The 9,312-nt window shown below is 38.0% G+C and overlaps 1 long non-coding RNA gene across 1 annotated transcript; it reads right to left on the bottom strand.

Moving 5' to 3' along the window:
• Positions 1–1,818: 1,818 nt before the first annotated feature.
• On the bottom strand, positions 1,819–8,233 carry LOC140610401 (uncharacterized). Its single transcript, XR_012012068.1, has 3 exons — positions 8,061–8,233; positions 5,728–5,801; positions 1,819–2,097 (listed from the first exon to the last, which is right to left on the bottom strand). It is a non-coding gene; the product is annotated as an uncharacterized lncRNA (long non-coding RNA).
• Positions 8,234–9,312: the final 1,079 nt, after the last annotated feature.

Raw genomic sequence — 9,312 nt, 5'->3', positions numbered from 1 at the left:
TCAGAAAACACACACACACACACACACAAGAAAACATACAAAAATGTGTGAAATAGCTCAACCCAGTCTTTTCGCTGGTGGGATGGGCATTGCAGCATCTAGACACAGAAAGTGTCATGAGCTTAAGGCTGAACTTGAGGCTATAACTGCTCTATTCTGTACACACACATGCGAATACACACACACTCAAAATAAAGCAAACACACACGAAAACCCACTGTCGACAACCAAGACAACACAGATAATCACATCAATCTGGATAATCAAGGCATCACAGCTGGTAGAGCATAAAGGAGACTGTATGACCACCCATACTTGCATATTGATATTATAGACTGACTGTAGAAAGTTATTCTCCCTCTGCCCCAGCTCTCTGCACACAAACTAAGCCAGGGGATTCCTCCAGTAGCCAGTGGGGAGTCTCACACACAATCAAGAGCAAACATTTCCATAGGGAGGAACATTTCTGAGCATCAGAAGGTCTAAATGAAACTTTCAGATTATTTCTGTATATCCTGCATCTATAAGGGAAGAGGCACTACTCTGCATTTCTGTGTCTTTCTCCAGGCTCTTACTCCTTCACACACATGCACACACTCATGCACACACACACACACACACACACACACACACACATAGATCCACATTTATTCCTGAAAATAACATAGATAGATAATCGATGACCTGGTAGAGCAGTCTGGGCCCCCCACCAATATTCACACTGTCCCACTCAGCACTGTCTTTCCTGCTCAGGCACCATGCCCTGCTAGTGAGTCATAGATAACTAACTACCCAAACAGTGAGGGGAGGAAGACAGATTGGTGGTTCGAGGGAAAATTCAAAATGACAGTTCCATCAGGCAGCAAGAAAAGTAGTCATAGGAGAAGCCATATTGTTTTCCTGCTAGGAGTGCTGAGTGTATAGAGGATAAATTGGCAAGTGTTGACGGATTAATGATGGTGGCATCTGCTGGAAACAGGTGGTAGCTCGCAGGGGCCATGAAGATGCTCCTGGAATTAGGAAACACCCCCGCCCCACACACACTTGGGCTTTTACTTTCTATCTGCTCTTCAGAGTGTGTGAGATTCGGATGCTGCACACAACCCAAAAAGGAATGAGCTGAATATGGTGTTAGCTGTGACATGTTAGACATGCATTGTCTCCTTAATTAAATCTCTTTATGTTCCTGTATTTTCCCATATTATGAGTACTCCAGAATGAAAGAAGTGAGTTGGGGGGGGGGGCGTATTCTATTTAATATGCATTTCTGAGATAGTAAAGGAAATGTCAGATGATATGACACCTCCTGAAGCTAATAGCCTGGGAAGCTCAGACAAGCCAAAAAAGATAGTTCCACTGAAAGCAAGGGGATCCCCTTGACTTCAACAGATGGCCATGCCCTTGGTTAATATTAAAACAACAGCAACAACAAAACAAATAAACGAAAAACAATGGTAGTTTGGAATCCTTCATCTTTCTCTCTCCCTGGAAGGCTAGCTTAAAGGGTGTTTACCGGATAGCTGACGAGTGTTACCAGGTCATGGATTGTGGGTTAACACTGCTATTGAGTTAAGTGTGGAATGAAGTGACATATCTGTTTCTTAAGACATTAAATAAGGTAAATAGGTTATTCAAAACTTTGGGCTCAACTGAGAAGTGGTATGTGTCTGTGTGGATAAGTTTCATGCGTATATATCTTCAGTGCTCCCCCATTCTCATCCTTCACTAACATGGAGTGATTCCTTGAAGCTTTTCTTTTTTTTTTTAAGATTTTATTTATTTATTCATGAGATACACACCCCCCCCCCCACACACACACACACAGAGGCAGAGACACAGGCAGAGACAGAAGCAGGCTCCATGCAGGGAGCCCGATGTGGGATTCGATCCAGGTCTCCAGGATCAGGCCCTGGGCTGAAGGCGGCACTAAACCGCTGAGCCACCCTGGCTGCCCCCTTGCAGTTTTTCTATGTGGGTCCACCATCATCTTATCACCTTGCAGTGCCCACTGCTGATGTTCACTGTGGAACTTCTGTCCTGCTGAACACAGTTGGTGGTCACTGCCCTGTTGATCACTGCTTTGTTTCCACTCAGCCCCTGGAAGAGTAGATCAGAGTATTAAAATGTCCACTTAAAAATAATGTACAGAAATTGTCCAACCTTTCTGAGTCTTTGTATCCTCATCTCTAAAACATAGAGAACATTAATTGGTAACATTTACTGAACACTCATTTTATGCAGGTATTTTTTCCAAGCATTTTGCAAGTGTTGAATCCTTGGAGTTGTGGTAAAGATTAAGTGAATACATAGATGTAAGTGCTTAAAACATTATTTGGAATGTATTAAATGTTTCTGCTACTGTTTCTATGACTATTGCAGCCCATTTTTTTTTTTTGGTTATTTTATAAGTTTGCTAGGGTTGCCATAACAAAATATTGGGGATCCCTGGGTGGCTTAGTGGTTTAGCGTCTGCCTTTGGCCCAGGGCATGATCCTGAAGTCCTGAGATCAGATCCCATGTCGGGTTCCCTGCATGGAGCCTGCTTCTCTCTCTCTCTCTCTCTCTGGATCTCTCTCTCTCTCTCTCTCTCTCTCTGTGTGTGTGTGTGTGTCTCATGAATAAATAAATAAAATCTTTTAAAAAATGTCATAGACTGGTGGCTTAAAAAATAGCAATTTAGTTCTGGAAACTAGTGTATCTGTATGCTAATCTCCTTTTCCTACAAGAACAGCAGTCATATTGGATTAGAGACCACCCATATGACCTCATTTTAACTTAATATCTTTTTAATGGCTAATTTCCAAATACAGTCACATTCTTAGTTCCTGTGGGTTAGAACTTCTATATATGAGTTGGGGGTTGGGCAGGGCACAGTTCAGCTCTTAACAATTATAGTACATGACTTTGCCTTACCTCTCTACTATGAACCTCTGGAAATGACTTTACAATAAGACTTCCTTGGGAATTGAGATTGAAAATAAAAGAGAGATAAAGAAAGAGAATGTAGAAAATGATTTAAGACTATAGCTTGCTGTGACTGGGTTTAACACCCTCAGGTCACCTTTGGGAGCCCTCAAAGGCTGATTCCCCAGGATCCTTGCAGCCCACTGTCATCTCATTGTTCCCAGTGAGTGCATTTGATAGCAGGTCCATTCCAATAGAAATCCGGTTCTGACCCAAGTCCATGAGGCCACAGAGGAAAAAGGAAGTAGTGTTGTCTAGTGTTATTCTAAGATCATCTTCTCCAGTTCTGACTTATTGACTCAGGATGTGTGATTTTCCATTTCCTTCATGAAAAATCCCTTCCATCCTCATGGATCTAGTTCTTTGGCTCTGGCATAGTAAAACTTAAGAGGTTATTCTGAAATAGTCTTTAACTGAAAGATATTGTCAATGCTTTGAAATTTATTTTATATTTGGATATATTTTGGCAAATAATTTTATATTATTTTTTCCATTTTTTATGTGTGACTTAGCCAAGCCTATCCTCTGTCCTTGGCCATGTTTTTAGTCATGTTTATTTAATTTTATTTATGTTGTAGTTATTTCAAATGTGACTCTCAACTCCACAGTGGTTTTATTTTTCTCTTCCTTTTTCTCTTTCTGATTTATTCTCACTTTTTAACTTCCTTCTGCAGCATTATCAGTTTCTTTTCCTTTTGTCTCTAAGGTTTATCCTTTGAGCTTTTTTTTTTCCTCTTTTTTCAGACAAACTGTTTTCAATTGCCTGTGATGTCTGATTCTTTCCTATTTTCTAGAGTAATTCTAATAAAGTTTAATTATTTTATTTTGCTAAAATCCTTTTCAGTAACATTATTACCATTTTTAACTATAAAGTCTGTGCAAAAGTCTGACCCACTTCTTTCTGTTACATGTCTTAAAGCTTGGAAAGGGCCATTTCTTCTGAGTTAGGTATTTGCTCCTAGCAATGTGGAAGTTGGCAGAAGGCAGAGGGCTGAGAGGGTCAACACTTTACATTTTGATTAATGGTCTCAATCTTTCTTAAATCAATGTCCTCTGGCTTGAGGACATGTATTCTCCTAGTTTAAGAATTCAAAAAGCTTTAAGCTTAGCAGAGAACTTCTGTAATTCTTAGGTTCTGTGTGCTATACTACCTGCTTTTCTTCCCTCTTTCCAGATCAACCCTAGGTATCTGTTCCACTAATATCATTGCTAATAAAGTCGATATGTCTTCATGGCCCTTCCTTCTGCTCCATTTCCCAAGCTGGTTTGAAGTCTCTCTGAGGATATATTCTCTTCTATCTACCAGTCTTCCTGTATTTCTTCATCCAGTAAAGGGTCATTGGATGAGTGTTGTAACACAGTGACAGTTATTTTAGAGAACTATACATCTATGTATAAATTTGAAGAGGATATAATTGTTCTCATTTTAAATACCTTATTTAAAACATTCTTTATATAATGTGACCTGTAATGGCTACCTACCACTTGCGTTATTGGAAATGAAATTTCATGCCTTTTTTTTTTTTTTTTTTTTTTTTTTGCCTCTTTCTAAAATCATTTGGATGGATTCCCACAAAGGGAAGTGGAAACAGATTCTGAATCACCCCAACTGCCATATATATATATATATTCTCGTATATTCATATATATAATTTCTTTGTTTTAAGACACTGTCCCCAAATATAATTATTTATATTGATGTGTTTATGTAAAATGACTCCCCCTAAGCAACTAGCATTCATAATTAATGGTTTATAAATAATAATGTCAGATATAGAAAATCAATGGCATTGTATTTTTAAGGAGCATCAAGAGAAGGCAAGAATTTTTTCCTAGTCATTCTTCCAGGATAAGATGAAGACTATAAGATTCATGAAGGCTGGGCTGTTTTATTACCTGCGATAGCACATTGCTTATGCTAGTGCATGGAACATAGTAAATCTCAATAAATTTATGTTGAATAAATGAACAAAGTCCATGCCTACATATCCTTACTGCTATTTTTATAATCTAAGCTCCACATTGACTGCAAACAATCCCTCAAAGAACAAAGGCAGTTCACAAGAAAAAAATTATAAACTTAGGTTAATCTAGAATCACACTGAAGAAGAATTACATCTTAGTCCATAAAGCATTCTTATTTCCAAAGTCTATATTCTGATTAAAAAAAAAAAGAAAGAAAAAGAGATATCCATTTTTTATGACCAGTTAGGACACACCCTCTGATTCTAGGATAATCAGGGTAATTTGGGTCCCAGTATCTGTCCTCTAGTCACCCAAAAGGGTGAGAATTTTCCAATTTTATTCATAACCTGGATTCTTTTCCTTTCTTCCAGGACAAAGACAACAAAAAGATTTGTTCCAAAGTTCAACTTAATTAATCTCCAATTAAAGGAGAGAAACTCCTTGCCATTTTTAGGTGACAAAAGTTGTCAGCTTCTGTTCCTACTAAAGTTAAAGAAAATAATTGCAGCATAGGTATCTTATCATGGGTATTTTTAAAGCAAATAGCTGTTGAGGTTGGAGTCAATGTAGGTGTTTATGGCTGGAGGAACGGTAGTAAAAATATGTACACCTGGATGGCTCAGCGGTTGAGAGTCTGCCTTCTGCTTGGGTCTTGACCCCGGGATCCCAGATCGAGTCCCACATCGGGCTTCTCATGGGGAGCCTGCTTCTTCTTCTGCCTGTGTCTCTGCCTCTCTCTCTCTGTGTCTCTCATGAATGAATAAATAAAATCTTTTAAAAAATATGTAGGCTGTGTACCAGAATAGTATATATCAGTTAGGAGCTACAGGCCAGATATATCCACAGCATGGCTACACCTTCAAAACTTGAGCCTGAATGGGAAAAGAAAAGAAACAAAAATAGGTCTATAACAAATACAATATAATATAAATCAAATATTCACAACAAAAAATAATATTCTACAAGAATATATTCAAGTAAAAGGACAAAAGTAAAAACACGCTAGAATTGTTTTTGAAAGAGGAGGGGAATAAGAATGAGTGATGGGGATATAATGTAATAAGTACATACATACGTACATACAACTAGACAGGTGCCTTGTAGGAATTGATGACAAATAGAGGAATATGACAGACTCAACCTAATGCAACATGAAATTTGAAAACACACATTTGTGGGATATAAGAAGGAATGTGGTAAAAACTCCCTGAATCGAGGGCTTCTGTATTAAATAGGAAATATGATATGGGGTATGAATGAGGATGAAGAGTAAAAATAACCTCAAAGATTATACCTAGAGAGATGTATAAAAAGAAAAACAATTAGTAATGTTGATTTGAAGTTCTCTTCTAAATTCCCCAGTATTGCTCTGTATTGGAATAAGCCACATGGATGTCCATATCATTTTAAACAGATGTGGGGATCCCTGGGTGGCTCAGTGGTTTAGTGCCTGCTTTTGGCCCAGGGCATGCTCCTGGAGACCTGGGATCGAGTCCCACGTCAGGCTCCCTGCATGGAGCCTGCTTTTCCCTCTGCCTGTGTCTCTGCCTCTGTCTCTCCCTGTCTCTCATGAATAAATAAAAAATCTTTAAAAAAATAAACAGATCTGCAATAACAGGGTAGAAGAAAGTTGTTGCCTGAATGGGCAGAGCTACAAGGATGCAGGAGGTCACGACTACCAAAGTGTGGGACTATTTATTGATAAATCTCAGCTTTATCTCTCAGGGTACTGAGGCAAGATGGTCATCCTGAAGGAGAGGATTAAGAGCAAGGAAAGGTATCCAAACACCCAGGCACAGAACACAAAGTAGAAGGTAAGGAAGGGCTGACCACAGGAGCCAGTTAATGGGGCTGTGGTTGCCTAACATCCATATACCCGGAGGCTGGCAGGACATGAGTTTTCTTTTCTTTTTTTCAAATTTATGAGTGTTAAAATTGTCTTTAACTTAATATAGTTTTTAATTTTTTATTATAAGAGTAGCAACAGTTTATTGTAGGAACATTTTGAAAACAAAAGCTGAGAGAAAGAAAAATTTCTCATAATCCAATGAACCACTATTATTATTTCAATGTATTTCCTTCAGGTGGTTCTGGATATAATGTTATTTTGTAACTTTGATATACCTAACTGTAATTATACTTTTCCCCTCTCACTTAACATCATAATTTAAGCAATTTGTTAAATTACTACATACTTTTTACCAACATTCATTTTAATGCCTTGAATAATATTGCATTGAGGTAGATTAGCCAAAATTGGTACAACTATCCTCATCTTATGGTCTCTTTTTTTAACTCATAATATAAGGTAATGGCTATTCTCTCTATTTAATGCTTTATGTTTTCCATATTTCACTATAGTTTCTTGAAATATCTCCACCGGGGTGCCTGGATACCTCAGTCAGTTAGGTATCTGACTCTTGGTTTCAGCTCAGGCTGTGATCTCATTGTCATGGGATTGAGCCCCACATGGGGATCCGAGATCAGCAGGGAGTCTACTTGAGATTTTCTCCTTCTGCCCCACCCACTTATGCTCCTTCTCTCTAAAATAAATAAATAAATCTTTAAAAAGGAAAGATTACCACAATAAAATTACTAACGATACAAATTATGAACATTTTAAGGCTCTTGACATTAGAGTAAAGTTTCTTGCTTTCAAGGATTGTGCTAAGACATGCCATCACCAGGAAAGAATGAAAGTCCCAAGCTCATGTTTGTAGCAGTTACTGCCTAAGACCAGAGGCTGCTAAACTTTGCTGTTTGTAAAAATCATATGAGTAGCTTGTTAAACTCCAGGATCCAGATGCCACCCATAAATATCCTGATCCAGTAGGTCTAAACTCTGCCTCTTTAACAAGTAACTCAGTGTGACTAAAGAATACATGTTGCAAATACCATTTTGAGATATTACTGGGCATGCCTTTCATATAGAATTGTTTTATATAGCTAAGTGAGATGTCATATCCAGAAATCCTGTTTTCAATAAAACATGGCAACATTATGATTCCGACAATTCTGTCTTGTGTCTTACCTTAGAACTGCACATTTAACTTTTCCTGGATGAGCCCAAATCATGTGACCCTTGATTAAATGGCAATTTTATGAACATTAAGTAGAAATACTTCTCTCACCTTTACATTACTTGCCAAGCAAAAATGCTAGTGAAGTTGAGTTGTCAAGAGCCAAAAATTTTGGTAGAAAAAAGTACCTATAGGAAAAACAATGAGTCTTGAGGCATGAGGGACTTCAATATATTCTGCATCTAGTTAATGTTTTCCTCCAAATATGCCTCTTATTCTTCCCATTCGATCCCAATACACTGGGGTTCTGTGGAGGAGGAAAACATGTGTCCAGTGATCTACGTGATATATGTAAGTCTTCCTTTAGTACTGTGGAATGATCTACCCCGCCTCATGTCTTTGGTCTCAGTTTGCTTGTGTAAGGGATACATGGGGCCCTGGCTGGCCACTTAGAGTCCTTTCCACCAATTTTGAATCTGAGACTCTAAGTAATAGTGTTCTCCCATTCCATAGTGAAGTTCTGAATGCATAGGAGCTGTCTATGGTCCTGTCTATAGTAGGGAAGAAGATTAGCACAGATTTAGGAATCAGAGAAGTAGCTCTAATGGCATTTAAATTCTGGATTCTAGATGTTTCTTACCTGCTTCCTTGTTCTTTTGACAGCTTAACTACCTTACAGGGTATGCCAGTGTCCATGAATAATTTCTTTATTATTCATAAGGTAATTAGAGTTGAGTTTTTATTAGTTACAGGTATAATAACCCTAATTCATGTTTAAGCACAGTAATAAACACAAATTCTTGCTTGCTTCCTAAGCCCACTGACACCACATTTCTGCTTTGCCAAAGAAGTATCAGAGTACAAGGATAGCATTGGAGGGGGCGAAGCTGCTGTTAGTAAGGTATATGACAGAGGAGGAAAGTGCCAAGTCTCTGTTTTATTGAGATATAATTGATATATAACACTGTATTAGTTTCAGGTGTACAACATAATGATTGGATATATGTACATATTGTGCAATAATCACTGCAGTAAGTTTAGCTAACATCCGTCACCTTACATAGTAACGTTTTCCCTTTGATAAGAACTTTTAAGATCTGTTCTATCAGCCACTTTCAACTAAAGAAAATAGTACTTTAAATTATAGTCACCATGCTTTACATTGTATCCCGAGATCTTATTTATATTATAACTGGAAGTTTATATCTTTTGACCCCCCTCTTACCCATTTGCCTTACCTCCCACCCCCTAGCTCTGCCAACCACCCACCAATCTGTTCTCTGATTCTGTTTATTTATTTATTTATTTATTTTTTTATTGGTGTTCAATTTACTAACATACAGAATAACCCCCAGTGCCCGTC

The sequence above is a fragment of the Canis lupus genome, chromosome 2 (assembly GCF_048164855.1).
Source record: "Canis lupus baileyi chromosome 2, mCanLup2.hap1, whole genome shotgun sequence".
Classification (NCBI taxonomy): domain Eukaryota; kingdom Metazoa; phylum Chordata; class Mammalia; order Carnivora; family Canidae; genus Canis; species Canis lupus.
The sequence above is the reverse complement of the archived record's forward strand: the minus strand, read 5'-3'. Positions and strand labels throughout refer to the sequence as shown.